Below are 14,301 nucleotides of genomic sequence, written 5' to 3' on the forward strand. Positions count from 1 at the left end.
CCCCTTCTCCGAAGACTGCTTGAAACCATGGTCTGGGCAGCCGGGGAGGGGGGAGGCAGGCTGGGTTTTAGAGATTATCTGCGCCTTTCACATGATTCCCCAGCTGCAGCTTTCTCAGCCAGGTCAGTGTGTTTCTCATCAACCAGCCTGTAAGAAGCGCTTTCTGCCTTTCTAGATCCCCGTCGCAGGAGCATGTATACCATGACTCAGAGAACCCAATCCCAATGCTCGGTGTCCCCGGCAACCATAACATCAACGTATTCTCTCTGCCAAAATCATGTATTCACTTAACAAACCTGTACCTGGAGCGAGGCCCTGCCAATATTAGAACCACTCAGCAGAAGCCCTGGTTATACTTTCCTGAAAAAGCCATATACAGACAGAAGATGATGTTCAAAAGATTTAATAGTTTTAAAACTGGCAAGTGATATAAGCTTATGCATATCTATCTCCACATCCTTTAAAATCTTTTGAAATTTCTAAATGAGATATATGTGTACCTTCTATATATCTCACATATAATTATATAATATATTGTATATGTTATAATAAAGTTGCTCGCCAAGTAATGTAATTGTGGTTAATCAAGTCATTCTAATAATTTTTGATTGATCTTGGAAATCGGTAATGGGACCTTTGTTTAACTCAGTTGTCACTGGCTAAATGACGCCCTGACTGTGTGGTTTAACACAGGAAAGCTCATCAAACTCTCTCTCATTAAACTGGAGGTCATTAGGTCCCCAGCTCCCAGGTGATCTTCCAGCCGGAGGAGCGAGCGCTGCATTTTAGCCTGTGTATCCGGCACGGCCAGGACCCGGAGCCGCAGCTCCTGACAGCGAGGCCAGTCTCCAGCCTGCTCTGCAGTGCCCCCGTGCAGGCCTGCCCCAGGGTGACTGGCAGACCCTGCCCGGACCCTGCCTCCCCGCCGCTGGTCCGCCTGGGTCTGCAAGAGCTGCCCGCGGCCACCCGCTGCCGCACCGACCCTAGTCCCAGGTCCTATTACTGAGCCCCGGGGCCACGTCTGGTTCCGTTACTCCCGTCAGACGGGAAGCCCTCCAGTAGCCGCCAGAACAGGCAGCACTGCGCTGGGCAGACAGCCTCAGTCAGCCTGCATTCGCAGGGGAACACCACGCAGTGCCAGCGGCTGCTGGTCTCTGAACCCCCCAGGATGAAAACTCCGGCAGGAAGAGCCAGCGACAAGCTGGACTGCACGGAGCTGGGTGGGCCTCGTCTGTCCGAGCTGCCCTGACTTCCACACCTGCCATGGAGCTGGCGCTCGACAGATACTGACTGGTTGGCACAACTGTCACCCAGTCAATTCAGTGCATTAAAAGGATGATTTACTACACATCTGCCCCAGTCCTCAAGTTCACCAGCTCCGGGAGCATAAACAAAAGGCGGCCGTGTGGGTGAGGCGGCCCATACCCAGAGGTTTGGATTACGCCTCTCTGTCCATTTTTGGGGCCCCTACTCTTCTCTTTAAAAAAAATTCTTGCATTTGATGGATTAAAACGTTCAAGTTCCAATGAGGGCAGCATTGAACGGAAGCTGAACAGTTGGGTTTACGATTTCAGAAGGAAATGGAGCTGAGATGCGGCTGTGCTACAGATGCACCTCCCCCGTCTTCATCAGAAAGCGCGCCCTTGGAAAAATCCTCAGGTGAGGAGAGCCTGGGTCCCAGCTTGTCACCAACGTAGCCAATAGCGCTAGGAGCAGAACGTCTTAGGGACTCAATCCTGCTCACAAATTACAGATGCAACCATTTTAAGGTTGGCGGCCGGCCAGTCAGGCATGAGGAATGGTCCCCAACCAGGCAAGAAAAAGGGAGCGTTCGTAAGAATGTTGAAAAAGCACAGGGACCGTGAATTCTCGGTTGCATTCCTCTGAGGTGTCATGAGTGCATCAGACGCGGGGACCCAGCGAGGTCAAAGCTGGGAGGGGCAGGAGACAGCAGAGCGTCCACAATAACAAAGCCCAGGGACCTGTTCCAAACAGAGGCAGGCGGATCAGATAAGGCCCAAAGGAGGCCAGCAAAGCAAACGACCCCTTCTATTGTCCACATGCTCAGCCTGTGTTATTCAAAGACGGATTTTTAAATATGTATCAGCATTCTAGTAAACAGGGTGAGGTTGCCAATAACAGTGCAGTCATTATTATTAAATAACAGCGCCACGCCGCCCCAAGTAAATGCATTAGAAATGTCATTGCTGTGATCAGATTAACTACTGTCCTCCACGTCACACTCTGAATAACCATTAGACTGTTCTGACTGAATTTGGCAAGTACGTCATCTAAAAAGGAACCGAAGAAGGGGTATCTCACTAGAATCTTTCCTCTTTAAATATGTTTCTTGAGCACTTTTAAATGCATTTTTTTCCATATAGGCGACTTAATTTGGTAAGACTGACTGTGTTCAGTTTCGTGATTTCTAACACCAGAGTGTCATATTTTCATGCTGGATTTTATTACTCGTCACAGTGGTTCATGCCTTTTATGAGAGCAATTGCTGTGATAGGTTAAATGTCATTATTTTCAAAACTGCCCTCAGTGATCAGCTGTTGCTTCACCTTCCAGACACTTGCACTCGGGTATCTGAACGTTAGCCCGCAACTGTACCTGTTGCCAGGCAGAGTCTTCCTGCCAATGACGCCTGCAAATGTTTTCTCGATGGCCAGAGATCACTCCTGTGAACCAAAGCGTCTCTACCCATTCCGGCTTTGAGTGGCAGCTGGGAGTTTGTCAGGAAACTGAGATCTAGTGACGAGTTCATTTCCTGCTGCAGTTCATTCGTGGTGTGAAGGCCCTTAACATTTAGACTCGCGTCATCTGATGTTCAGCCTTTTTGACTCTTGGGATTTAAGAAGGAGAAACACTGTAGTCATTCATTAAGATAATTTCCTACCAAAAGGAAAGCGCTCTTTCATGCTAAGGAAATATTTAGGAGCATTGATACTTAATAATGAGTTACATTGAACTAAGCTTCAAAAAACCATCCAGTGAACATTTACCCTCTTCCAGATCGGAGACAGGCCCTTACATACACACTAATAACTTGAGGCAAGGAACGTAAATTCTAACTGACTTTGTTAAATTGTTTCACTTTTTTTTTTTGTAATCACTTGACCTTTTTCCCATCATGCTCTTCTTTCTTTCTTTATAGCCTTTTTTTTTTCAGTGGAGGTGCTGGGGATTGAACCCAGGACCTTTTGCATGCTAAGCCTGCACTCTACCACTGAGCCATCCCCTCCTCTCTCCAGCATGCTTTTCTATCTTGAAATTATCAAAAGTCATGATCTATCCATTAATGGAGAAAAAGGACAAAAATAGTTGGATATTTAGCCAACGGCAGTCGCCCCAAAGTAGCGATGGAAACAAGCCACACAGTCCTGCCCAGACAGAGTTTCCTGCCGCCACACTCACGTCTCACCCATACGCATGGTCTCCTTCTCCATGCCAGTGACGGCATCGCTGTGCGATCAGCTCTCTCAGGCATTTGTGTCTCTGTGGGTCACACTTGTCCCCAGGAGGAATCCCTGCCACCCCACAATGTCTTGAAATGCATTGGCTTCTCAAGGACAGGCTGCTCTTTCAAGGGATATGGGTGTGGATTTGGAACCAAAGCCATTGCCAAATTTGCAGCGCAGAACGGGGGTGTGCAGCTTGGCCCCTGGAGTCAGTTTCTGGCTGTGGAAATGTGCTGAGGTCCTTTCGTGAGAAGAAGAGACCAATCCCTCACTTTTCAACTTGTGACATCATAAAAGAGAACTTCGGCCCTGGTTTTTAGAATGCTTAAGAGTTCTTTGGATGGACTATCCCGGTTCCAGGTTTGCTAAGATATAAAAAATTATAGGTGGGAAGGAAACCTTTGGTTCATCCAGTTCCTTAATTTTGCACATAAGAAAGTGACACCAGGTTCCGCAGGGGCAGACACAGGGGTCCTCGAATGCAGTTCTGTGCTCTTCATCCAAGATTTTATAATATCGCCTTCCCCATTCTCTCTCCCTCTTGAAGTGTGCAAAAAATGTACCCTCATCCAAACACAATTAATCCAACAGCTCACCCACTCGAATTTCCTAAGTGGCTGTGCGCCCCACGCAGAGGGCCCACGCGCTCAGCAGCCAGAGCCACGGAGCTCACGGGGAATTGAAACGGAGGCAAAGGCCATGCCGGCCACTTCCGGGCTGCTTCGGCCGCCTCCCAGAGGATGGCAGCTCTCCTTCTCTCTTCTCTCCCTGCCGAGCCGGTCGAGTTCGTTGCCTCTTTCCATAATTGGAGGCCAGCAGCAGCATTCCCAGATGCCCTGCATTTGTTCCCCGGATGTGTTCTTTCCTCTCTCCAGGATTGTCCCATCGAGGGGATTCTCATAGCTGCCAAATGCAACTTTTCAGAAAAACTGGCCTCACACGGCATTTGTATTCCCCGTATTTTCAAGGCAACTATTTCCTGCTCCTAAGTGGAAGCCTCTGACTTTCCCCAAAGCTTGCAGTGTTCCTCTGCTCCTCCACAGGAAGCTCGCTGATTCTTCTAGGCTCTAAAACCAGGCTCTGTCCAACCAATCCTCACTCTGTGACCTTAGATCAAGGACGAATCACTGAGCCACACTGCAACTTCAGCAACCAGAATGTTCGACTGACTCTTGATCGTCTCTGAAATACATTGCTTAAAGACACAGTCTGCATGTGAGCTTAACAGCACGTGTCATTTACATACGTATGTATATATATACACACACACACACATATAGCGTATGTAAAAGGTAAAGGGCCCTTTGGTTGAAGTGTTCTTATGTTCAATGGCAATTTATAGACCGGTTGACCTCCCGGAGCTCACAGTCCAGCAGGAACGTGGGTATAAACCTCAAGAATCCCACTGAGTGGGAAGTATCCACCCAGTAAATAATTGATGTTTAAAAGTACTTCACTGGTCAAAATGTCAACTCCTCTGAATTCAGTGGAAGCCACTCCAAGATGGACTTTCTTGAAGTGTGTTTATTGCCATGGAAAAAGAAAAAAACAAATAGCGAGTAGAATTAGCACGGAATTCATTGTATTGCTTTGTGTTGAATTCAAAGACTGCTCGTGGGGAGATTCAAACGATAAGGTGAAAAACAGGAGAACTCTAAATCCTCTAGGAGAACAAGGAGAACTGAACACGTACGGGAACATGAATGCAAACTTCGTGTTTATTTGCAACGAACTGTTGGGAGATCATGAGATCAGTCAGAGCTAACTATGAAGACCACCTTGAGTACTTAACCTCGGACCTCGGGACATGAATTTTGCTGAGCGCCCTCTTGGAGTGTGGCCCTGATGTCCTGGCACAACCCATGTGGCCCTGAAGTCAGTTTGTAACAAATGGCTTCACATCAGACCTGTGTAAGGCAATGCCTCTTACAAGGCGGAGAGTCCTTTCTGAAAGTATATTGCAGCCCTGATCCAGTTAGGCGACTGTCTCTGCTGCAACAAATAGTCCTCGAATCTCAGCAGCTTAACACAATGGAATTTCTTTCTCACTCACGAGGCGGTTCCACGTGGTGATTCCAGACCAGTCTCCTCCAGCCTGGTTCCACCATTCCTTGGAACCTGGGGTTCTCTCCTGAGACCTTTGCTTCCACGGGTGGGGGGGTGCAGCGAGGGAGAGAGTGTAGTGGACCAAGTGGGCTGGGATGTGGAATCTAGCTACTTGTCAGAGAGAGGGAAACTGAGTCAGTGAGAAACTCACCCGTCTGTCAAAAGTCCTTAATGTCTCTGGTGCAGCTTTCATAAGAGGAGACAATGTATCTGCATATTAAAATCATAGCAGGACAGATTGGTTTATTAAGTCTGTGCTGTTGGATGTTACCTTAATCTTTAAGGCTCTTTATTGATTTAGTCTTCAAGCCAATAAACCAACTAATAAAAATAGAAAGATTGGGAAGTGGTTTTGGCCAGATGACTTTTGCATCATCTGGTAGACAGCTCAAGTCCATTAGCAAGCACCACTGGGGCTGAACGTTGATCAGCAGAACATAACCTTCTTTAGAAAAGAACTCAATGGATCAACCACCAAATAGGTATTCACAAGCAGTGTTAAAGAGGATGTTACTGATCAGAGTTATCTCCAAGATGGGTATTTAAGCGGGGAGAAAAGCTACAGAACAGTACATGTGGTACACTATTCATTTTTTTTTAATTGAAATATAGTTGGTTTACCATGTTGTGTTAGTTTCTGGTGCACAGCATAGTGGTTCAGTCATTATATATATATATATATATATATATATATATTCCTTTCCATATTCTTTTCCATTGTAGGTAATTATAATGTATCGACTATAGTTCCCTGTGCTGTGCAATAGGTCCTTATTGTTTGTCTGTTCTATATACAATAGTGTTACGTTCGTTTTTGATCGCTGTGCAAGAAATTGCCGCAATTGTAGCAGCTTAGAACAACACAAAGCCCCTCAGTCCAGCTGGGAGGCACCTGGGGAGCCTGTACCCTGACGACCTCTCTGCCACCGTCTCTGTTTCCCCTCCGGCCGCGTAGCGGTGGTGCCAGCGGCGAGGTGAGCAGGAACACAGTCGTGCGGGATAACGCAACCCTTGAGTGTCTTTCTGTCGCTGAAAAATGGCCTGTAAGGTAGGTGCGCAGTTTCTCTACATTGTAAGTCTAATCACTCTTAAAAAACAAGCATTTTGAACAACTCTGCCCTAAAATGCCTGTAGTCATTTTCAGTTCAGTGAACTAGCATCTGATAGAAGGATTCAAACGTGACAGGGACTCCTGGGAGGCTGGGTGCCACGTGCCTGAGGGCACCTAGTGAAGGAGCACCTGTGAGTCTGCTTTTGGTCTCCACCAAGTATCATGGGAGATGGGAGCCGACCCACAGAAATGCTCGCCTGTGTCTGCTTTTCTCCCGGACCCTGATGGGAGTGGGAGACAGTCGCTGGCAATGAATTAAAGAAACATCGGGAGAGCATGGGGCAGTGAGCCAAGGAAAGGAAAAGAAAGGAAAGGAAAGGAAAGGAAAGGAAAGGAAAGGAAAGGAAAGGAAAGGAAAGGGGGCATTAATGAGTAGGTTCCCAAGGTAGACAAAGGGGCTCCACCCCCTGGGGGCCCCTGGGGACAGCACAGAGCACATAAGGACCCCCTGCCCCGGGGACGGGCAGCTGGCACGCCAGGAAGGACCGCTCCCGGGAAGGGGAGTTAGCTGGGGTACTGCGCCCCCTCCCCTCCCCCCACTGTGGGCCAGGAAAGTGCACCAGCAAAGAGAAGAAGCCACAGGGTGGGCACATGAGGTCTGGGGGGGGGGGTCTGGCCAGTGAGGGGTACCGCGTGCACCGCCCCATGTCTGCTAATCAAAGACGGATGCTCCACCTCTCCTGTGATGCAGCCCCATGCTTTTTATTTGTTTGTTTTTAAAACAATAGACTTACTTTTTTAAGAGGCACTTTACAGACAGGTTTATAGGATCTTTACAGAAACCTAGCAAGTGTATAGAAAAAACACTATACCTCAGAACGTGCAGGATTCCAGTAGCCCCTTCCCTCCCCCACTATTTCCCCCGTTTTCATTATTCGTGTGATGTGTCTGTTGAGCTGATGATCCAGCATTATTAACTGAAGTCCGCATTTACGTGAGGGCTCACTTGTTGCATTGCACATCCTGTGGGTTTTGACAAATGCATAAAAACACATGCTCATTTTTCCCGTTCCCCACCGTGTCCCGAGTGCTTTTTAAATCCCACCATTTCTAGCAATTCTCGCAGGAAGGTCCCCGCAAATTTGAGAGCCTTTTTACAGATTCAACTCAGACTCGTCAAACAAGAAATCAATGAGGCAATTCTTTGGGTTGAAGAAGATGAAACTACCCTGAGTTTCTCCAGAATTGCCAGGATGCGCCTGGTTCAAGCCTTTGTAGAAAAGGGTCTGTTATGGATGAAACTGTGGGTGCCCCGCACCCCCACCCCCAGCCAAATTTATATCTGGAAGCCCGAACCCCCAGTGCATTTGGAGATGGCAGCTTTAAGGGGGTGATCATATGAGTTCATCAGGGCAACCCTGACTGTTAGGACTGTTCGGTGTCCCTCTAGGAAGAGGAGGGACATCAGTGCTCACTCCCTCCTCGCGCCCACGGAGGAGAGTTCAAGCGAGGACACCACCAGGAGGCGGCATCCACAAGCCAGGGAGCGTCCTCCCCAGAAGCCAGCCCTGCTGACACCTTGATCTTGGCCATCCAGGCCCCAGAACTATGAGAAGGCTGAATTCTGTTGTTGGAACCACTCAGTCTGATACACAATCTGAGCCAAGGCAGTGTCCCTGTGGGAAAAAACTCCAAGCCATAAATGGGCGACCAGCAGCTCTTTGTTTCTGTTTGGTCAGGAGGAAATTCTGAGGGGCCCGGGGTGAGGCCTGGAGCTCGGCGTTTCTGAAGTGACACAGTGACACTCAGGAACCGTGCACGGGGTCCCGGGCGCTCTGCAGCCTGCCAGCCCTGGAGAGGGACACGTCAGCTCGCTGTCAGGGCAAATCCCCGGCTGCTGAGTGAGCCACAGAATAAGGCTGTCAGTCACCCTGACTGGATGACACATGGCCCCAGAAGTCCCACACTGAGAAATGCCACCATGTCACAGCTGCTAACACCTGCCGAGCCCCCTGCCAAGTCCCCACACCTCCTCTGGCTCCTCCATCCCCAGCACCGCACTGGGCTCCATCCCTGTGCCAAGTGCTCTCCTTTAAAGACACGTTGCCTCTGGGCCTTGATCGTAAGCAACGATTCAGGTGACACTGGTTCCCCCTGTCACCAAAACACCCTTGGGTCGGGTATCGTCCCCCTGAGAGAGGTCCCCTCTCCTCTCCACGGCTTCACCGCAAACACGCTCCATGAGACCCAGATCCATCTTGTAAACCCCCTTTCTTGTGGGCTCTCTGTGGGGCCGTTTCTACAGTGAGAAAGGAAGCAGCGGGCCGTTTGGGCTGGAAGCAGCATTGCTTCTAATGGTGCAGCGGGAGTGACGACACGAGGAACTGCTTGGACGGGGCGCCGGGCCCCCGCCTGAATTAGCAGACGGGGCGGGAACCAGCGTCGTCTGAGCTGAAAGCAGGACTCGAAGAGGCAGGTTCGGACGCAGAGCTTACGGGCGGCTGGGAGCACAGGCCACCCCGCCAATGCCCGACTTATCTCGTCCTTTCCTTGGGTCTCGAGACGTCATTAAGTTTCTTCGAATCAAACAAGTCTCCTCATTATGATGTTCCCATAAAACCAACTTCCCGCCGCCCTGGGGACGGTGGACAATGGCCCTGATACACGGAAGTCTGAATACACATGGATAAGCATCAGAGCTTCCGCCGGCCATGGATATTAAAAACACCAAACTTTGATGATTTTTGAATGTTAAGCAGCATCCGCGGGGCCGAGGTGACCTGCAGAGGTGTGATGCGGTGGGAAGAAGAATGGCGGGCACCCGCCCTCACATCTCCTGTGTTTAATAATTTTCCTGTTCAGCCTCCAGCCACCGTGGTCTTTTAATACAGAGGCTGCCCCACCACTGCTGTTTTTCATAAATATTCCTTCAAGCACCGGCTTTCCAGGGGCCTCGCCTTCCACGAACATCACGAGAGGTCCGGCCAGACCAGCTTCCATTTTGGTTTCCCACCCGACACCACATTCATCTAAAATCAAGAGCAAAAGCCTTGGTCTCGGTCCTCGGACCTCATGGAAAGGCTCTTCTGTCGTCAGCTTGTTGCTTTCTTTGCTCCTTAATCTCTTTCTTTCTCCAGCCCCACGACCTCCTCTTTCTCTCCTACTGAAGAAATAGGAGGGTTTAAAAAAAAAACAAACTCTTTCTTCCCTTTTTAAAAACTTAAGAAAGTTAAAAGGCCAGTTCAGCCTGAGCCCAGCTGGCCGGCTGTGGTCAGGCCCCGCTCTCGGGACCGTCCTGGCTCTCTCGGCAAGCACGTCCGGCCCGGCCAGTGTCCCCGCCCCACTGTCCTCAACTTCCCTTGTTTAATGCTATTTTGCAAATTATTTTGCACTGAAAGGCTGTTCATTTCTGTCCACGTCCTGTGTGAGGCCCCGGGGGGAGGCAGGGCTGAACGGCTTGGTGGTGGCCATTTCACACCCCTCACGAGACCACTGTCACCTACTAAATACAAGCTGGCCTGGGGACCCTCTGTGGCATGGCCAGCCCGTGCAGGACACCGACACTGTCCCTCACCCCCACACCACTACCTTCCTGCACCAGAAGCCAAGTCTGGGGTCAAAGGTCTCTGTACCTGCTCTGGACCCCAGTCCCCGAGCCTCAGGCCCCTGAGGAAGACCCTCCACGCAGCCCCAGACACTGAAACTGGCCGTCCAGCATGTCAGCCAGCCTGACCATCTGGGAGGCCACCGGGTGCAGCCTTCCCACGGCTCTCAGAGCCAGGGACACGCCCAGGTGACCCTCAGTCCACATCCTGGCCCAACACCATCCAGACCATGGCCAGGTGGGAGGACTTCATTGCTCATGGATCACCAGCACCTTCAAGAAGCTTGTTCTGCGTCCCCTTGGCAAAGTCAGTGTTTTATTCAGATCTTGTTGTATCTAAACCAAGAGGGGATGTCTTCGTTTCCTGGACACGCGAAGGTGACCACCAGGACCTGCCCCCATCAGTAGAGGTAAAGTGTAGGGGCGTGTGTGTGTGCGCGAGCGTGTGCGTGTGTGAGGGAGCCTGTGTGACTGTGTGCATGAGTGTGTGTGTGTGTGTGTGAGCATGTGTGCAAAGCAGGGAACAATTTCCCTGGGTCGTTAGCTGTCCCACAGTAACAGGGTTTATATGCTACAACTCCGCCTGCCCGGCTGGTGGTGACAGCCCCAGTCTGATGTGTTAAGAATCAAGATTGCCCAGTGACGGACAGAGCTGGGGATCCACCGTCAGCTGAGCTGTATTTTCCCTCTCCTTTCTTCTCCAAATAAATGTGCTGTGGCAAATACATATTTTAAAGGACACACAGAGAGATACATTTACCCACCTGAGTTATGTTTATAACAATGTATTCATTCTGATAGATTCCAAACCCAAACCACGAGAGAGCACCACACCCTGTGTGCTGTTCTTCTGGGACGTAAGTGCCCTTCAGCACCTGCCTGCTTCTGTTCTGACCCCGGGGAACGGGCGGGCAGACCCGGGCGTGTGTTCATCGGATTTTCCCTTTCCCTTCGAAGGCACACCTTTGGGGTGGCTCGAGGACTTGGATTTCCTTAACGAAACCTTAATTCCTGGGGTCTCTCGTATTTAAACTGCCGCTCCCACCAAGCAGGACACGAAGACATTTAATAAAGGCTGTGCTTAAGCCCTGTAGAGCTGGACCAACCCAAGAAAACTGCATCAGCAAGAGAAGAAAAGAAAAAGAAGGCCTGAGGTGGGAGGGGACGGCCTGGATCCACCTGACAAAGGTACAGAAATGCGGGTGCAGCTGGGGGCATTTGTGTCAGTGACTCCACCGCAAAGTGGGTACGCAGACCCAGACCCGCCCCAAGATCCTGCGATGAGGTTTGTTTATAGCGGATTATTGAAAATACTCTTAAAAATTAGGGATAAACAGGCATCTGCATCATTTCTTTCTTCTTCTCCCAATTTGAAAGTGGGACGGTCACCCTGGCCGAGTTTCCGCGGCCGTCACTGGCCTGCGGGTGGCTCCCTCCCGGGCGAGGCGCGGCAGTGCCTGGGGTCCTGCTAGTCTGTCCTTCTCCAGAGAAGTAGCCCTAGTGGCGAGTTTCTCCTAAAGCAGAGCTTGGAGTCACTTAGCAGGACCAGAACTCGGACCTCTCACACAGACAGCAGCGCCCCCGGGACGGCAGGTGGCAAACCGTCTTCGGTTCTCTTTCCTCCTTGCATGAAAAAGCCTCGAAAACCCCTCTAACTCCTTCCGTGCTGCGGGATGGGCTGGCGACGTACAAACACAAATAGGCGGGGCCTCTGTGTCCCGAGCACCCCACGGAGCCCACGCGGGCACCCCTGGTCCAGGAGGAGGCCCAGCCGGAGGTGCCTCTCTGGAGGGAGAGGACTCAGCAGACCTCAGGGCGCCTCCAGGGGGCTGGGGGCTGGGGCTGGATAAGTGGCGCCTGTGAGCCATGCCCCCTCCTCTGCGTGGGTGGGAGGTCTGATCGGAGCTAAGAAAAACAGACGGTGGCGTGGCTGCTCTCCCACGGCCTGCTCGCCCTCCCGTGAATTACAGCCATGCCCGGGATGTGTTAACTCCATGTCCTCTGAGCACCTCGCCACCAACACCAGCTCTGACTACACGAAGGAGGGTGAGCTCGTGCCGAACAGGGCTCAGGTCTGATTGCTCTGGACCAGCCTCTGGGCGAGCAGCCAAGGGTGGGGCCTTCCCACCCGAAGTGCAGGTTGGCGGCTGGTGGAACCGCTCTCCCTTCTGGCCCCGGGAGGTTCCCAGTGCTGCTCACTCATTCCCCTCCACAACTCGCCGCCCACGCCGCCCACGCCACACTGTTCTCCTTTGGATGACCAAATTGCACAGAACCTAAAATGAAAATCCTTCCTTCCCCAAACTTCAGCAACAGAGCCCCGTTCTCACAGGTTCTGACAGAGCCTCACGGGGGCTCGGACCATGAAATTACTGTCGCCCGTGTCCTCCACTTCGCTCTGTGGGGTCGCAGGGAGCATCTCCCGAAAGAAAGCCACGTGTGCACTGCATAGTTACTTACTAAGTAAACATCGCAGTGTTCACCACCAAGAGCATCTTCCCTCCCCCCACCCCCGGCCCCGGGACTTAGTGAAGCAGCAGCCCCCGTCCCAGAGCCGGGGCAGTTTTAGGACTCGGTTTGCTTCCCTCCCCGCCTGACAACTTCCGAGGACACAGCTCAGCCCGGACTAATAAGGACAAGAGTGAAGATATCTCGTGAAACACTTTGCAAGGTTTATCTCAGGCGTAGGAATTTTCATGAAGCAAAAATGCCATTTTCAGGTTCAGGGAGGTGTTAGATCGTGTCGGCCAGTCTGTTAAGGACACGCCTGTGTCTGTTTTCTGACGAGCTCCTGCTGAGTCTCGTGCCGGGCTTCTGTCCATTTCGCTGTGGCCACGCAGGCTTTCCGCCTGTTTCTTCAGCACTGTGGGGCTGATCCCACCCCAGGACCTTTGCATCTGCTACTCCCTCTGCCTGGCTCTCTTTTCCTCAGATAATCACATGCTGCTTCCTTCCCACTCAGGTCTCAGCTCAGATGCCTTCTGTTTGAGAAGGACTTTTGACGGTACTAGTCCAAGTAGCCCCTAACCCCACTATGTTATCTTAGAGGCGTTTCCCCTCTTTGGATTTGTCTTATCGGGTTGTCTTCTTGGTCCTTGTCTCTCTCTGTGTGGTCTGTGCCCCTTGTCCTCCTGGAACAAAATGCCTGGTGCCCAGCAGGCACTCAGTGAATATCCGTCAGAGGAATTCTGCTGGGAAGATGGGCAAAGCCACGTGCCGCTCTTGTTGGGGGCCCATTTGGATAGTTCTTGCTTCTCTTTTAGGATTATATTTTATGGTGACATCAGGAAAACTGGCGTTTGCCCCCATGGAGTCTGCACATTTAAAACAATGTGGGGGTGGGGTGGGGAGGGATAAACTGGGAATGCTGGATTTGCAGATACAAGCTACCATATATAAACTAGATATACAACCAGGTCCTACTATAGAGCTCAGGGAACTATATTCAGTATCTTGTAATAGCCTATAATGGAAAGGAATGTGAAACATTATATATATATATATATATATATATATATATATGTATATATATATATATATATATACACACACACATGTACAACTGAATCACTATGCTGTACACCAGAAATTAACACAGCAGTGTAAATTGAATATATTGCAATAAAAAAATAACTGATTCATAGCAGAAATTTTAAATATATGTATATGTAAATCTTGGTGTCATTCACCTTTAGTCACCAAATGTCAGCTGTGATCTTTGCCTTCACGCTTATTATCCACAAAACTAAATCCACTTCAAATTGCTCCTACTCGGAGACCCACAAAAAACTTGTTCTACGAGAGCTTTGAAGGATCATTTCAAAATCCCGCTCTCCGGAGGCTCCCCTCACCCCAAGCTCTTTCCGCCCAGAAGTGCCATCTCCCACCCGGGAGGAGGCTTGCCTGGAAGGAAAGCCCTTCTGGTCCTAGCAGGAATGGAGCAGCCCCTTCTCCCTTCGCGGTGGTTACAGGTGCGCTTGAAATGCAGTAGGTTGCTTCACTTCTGTTTACCTGTTGATGGGGTTCAGGGTCGGCCCCCCAACATACGCCCCTCGGACATGTTAATTATTTTGAAT

General features: G+C 50.5%; 1 long non-coding RNA gene across 1 annotated transcript; it reads right to left on the reverse strand.

Moving 5' to 3' along the window:
- Positions 1-2,442: 2,442 nt before the first annotated feature.
- LOC140687230 (uncharacterized) lies at positions 2,443-3,691 on the reverse strand. Its single transcript, XR_012061404.1, has 2 exons — positions 3,428-3,691; positions 2,443-2,848 (listed from the first exon to the last, which is right to left on the reverse strand). It is a non-coding gene; the product is annotated as an uncharacterized lncRNA (long non-coding RNA).
- Between the last annotated feature and the right edge of the window lie 10,610 nt (positions 3,692-14,301).

The sequence above is a fragment of the Vicugna pacos genome, chromosome 19, assembly GCF_048564905.1.
Source record: "Vicugna pacos chromosome 19, VicPac4, whole genome shotgun sequence".
NCBI classification, from domain to species: domain Eukaryota; kingdom Metazoa; phylum Chordata; class Mammalia; order Artiodactyla; family Camelidae; genus Vicugna; species Vicugna pacos.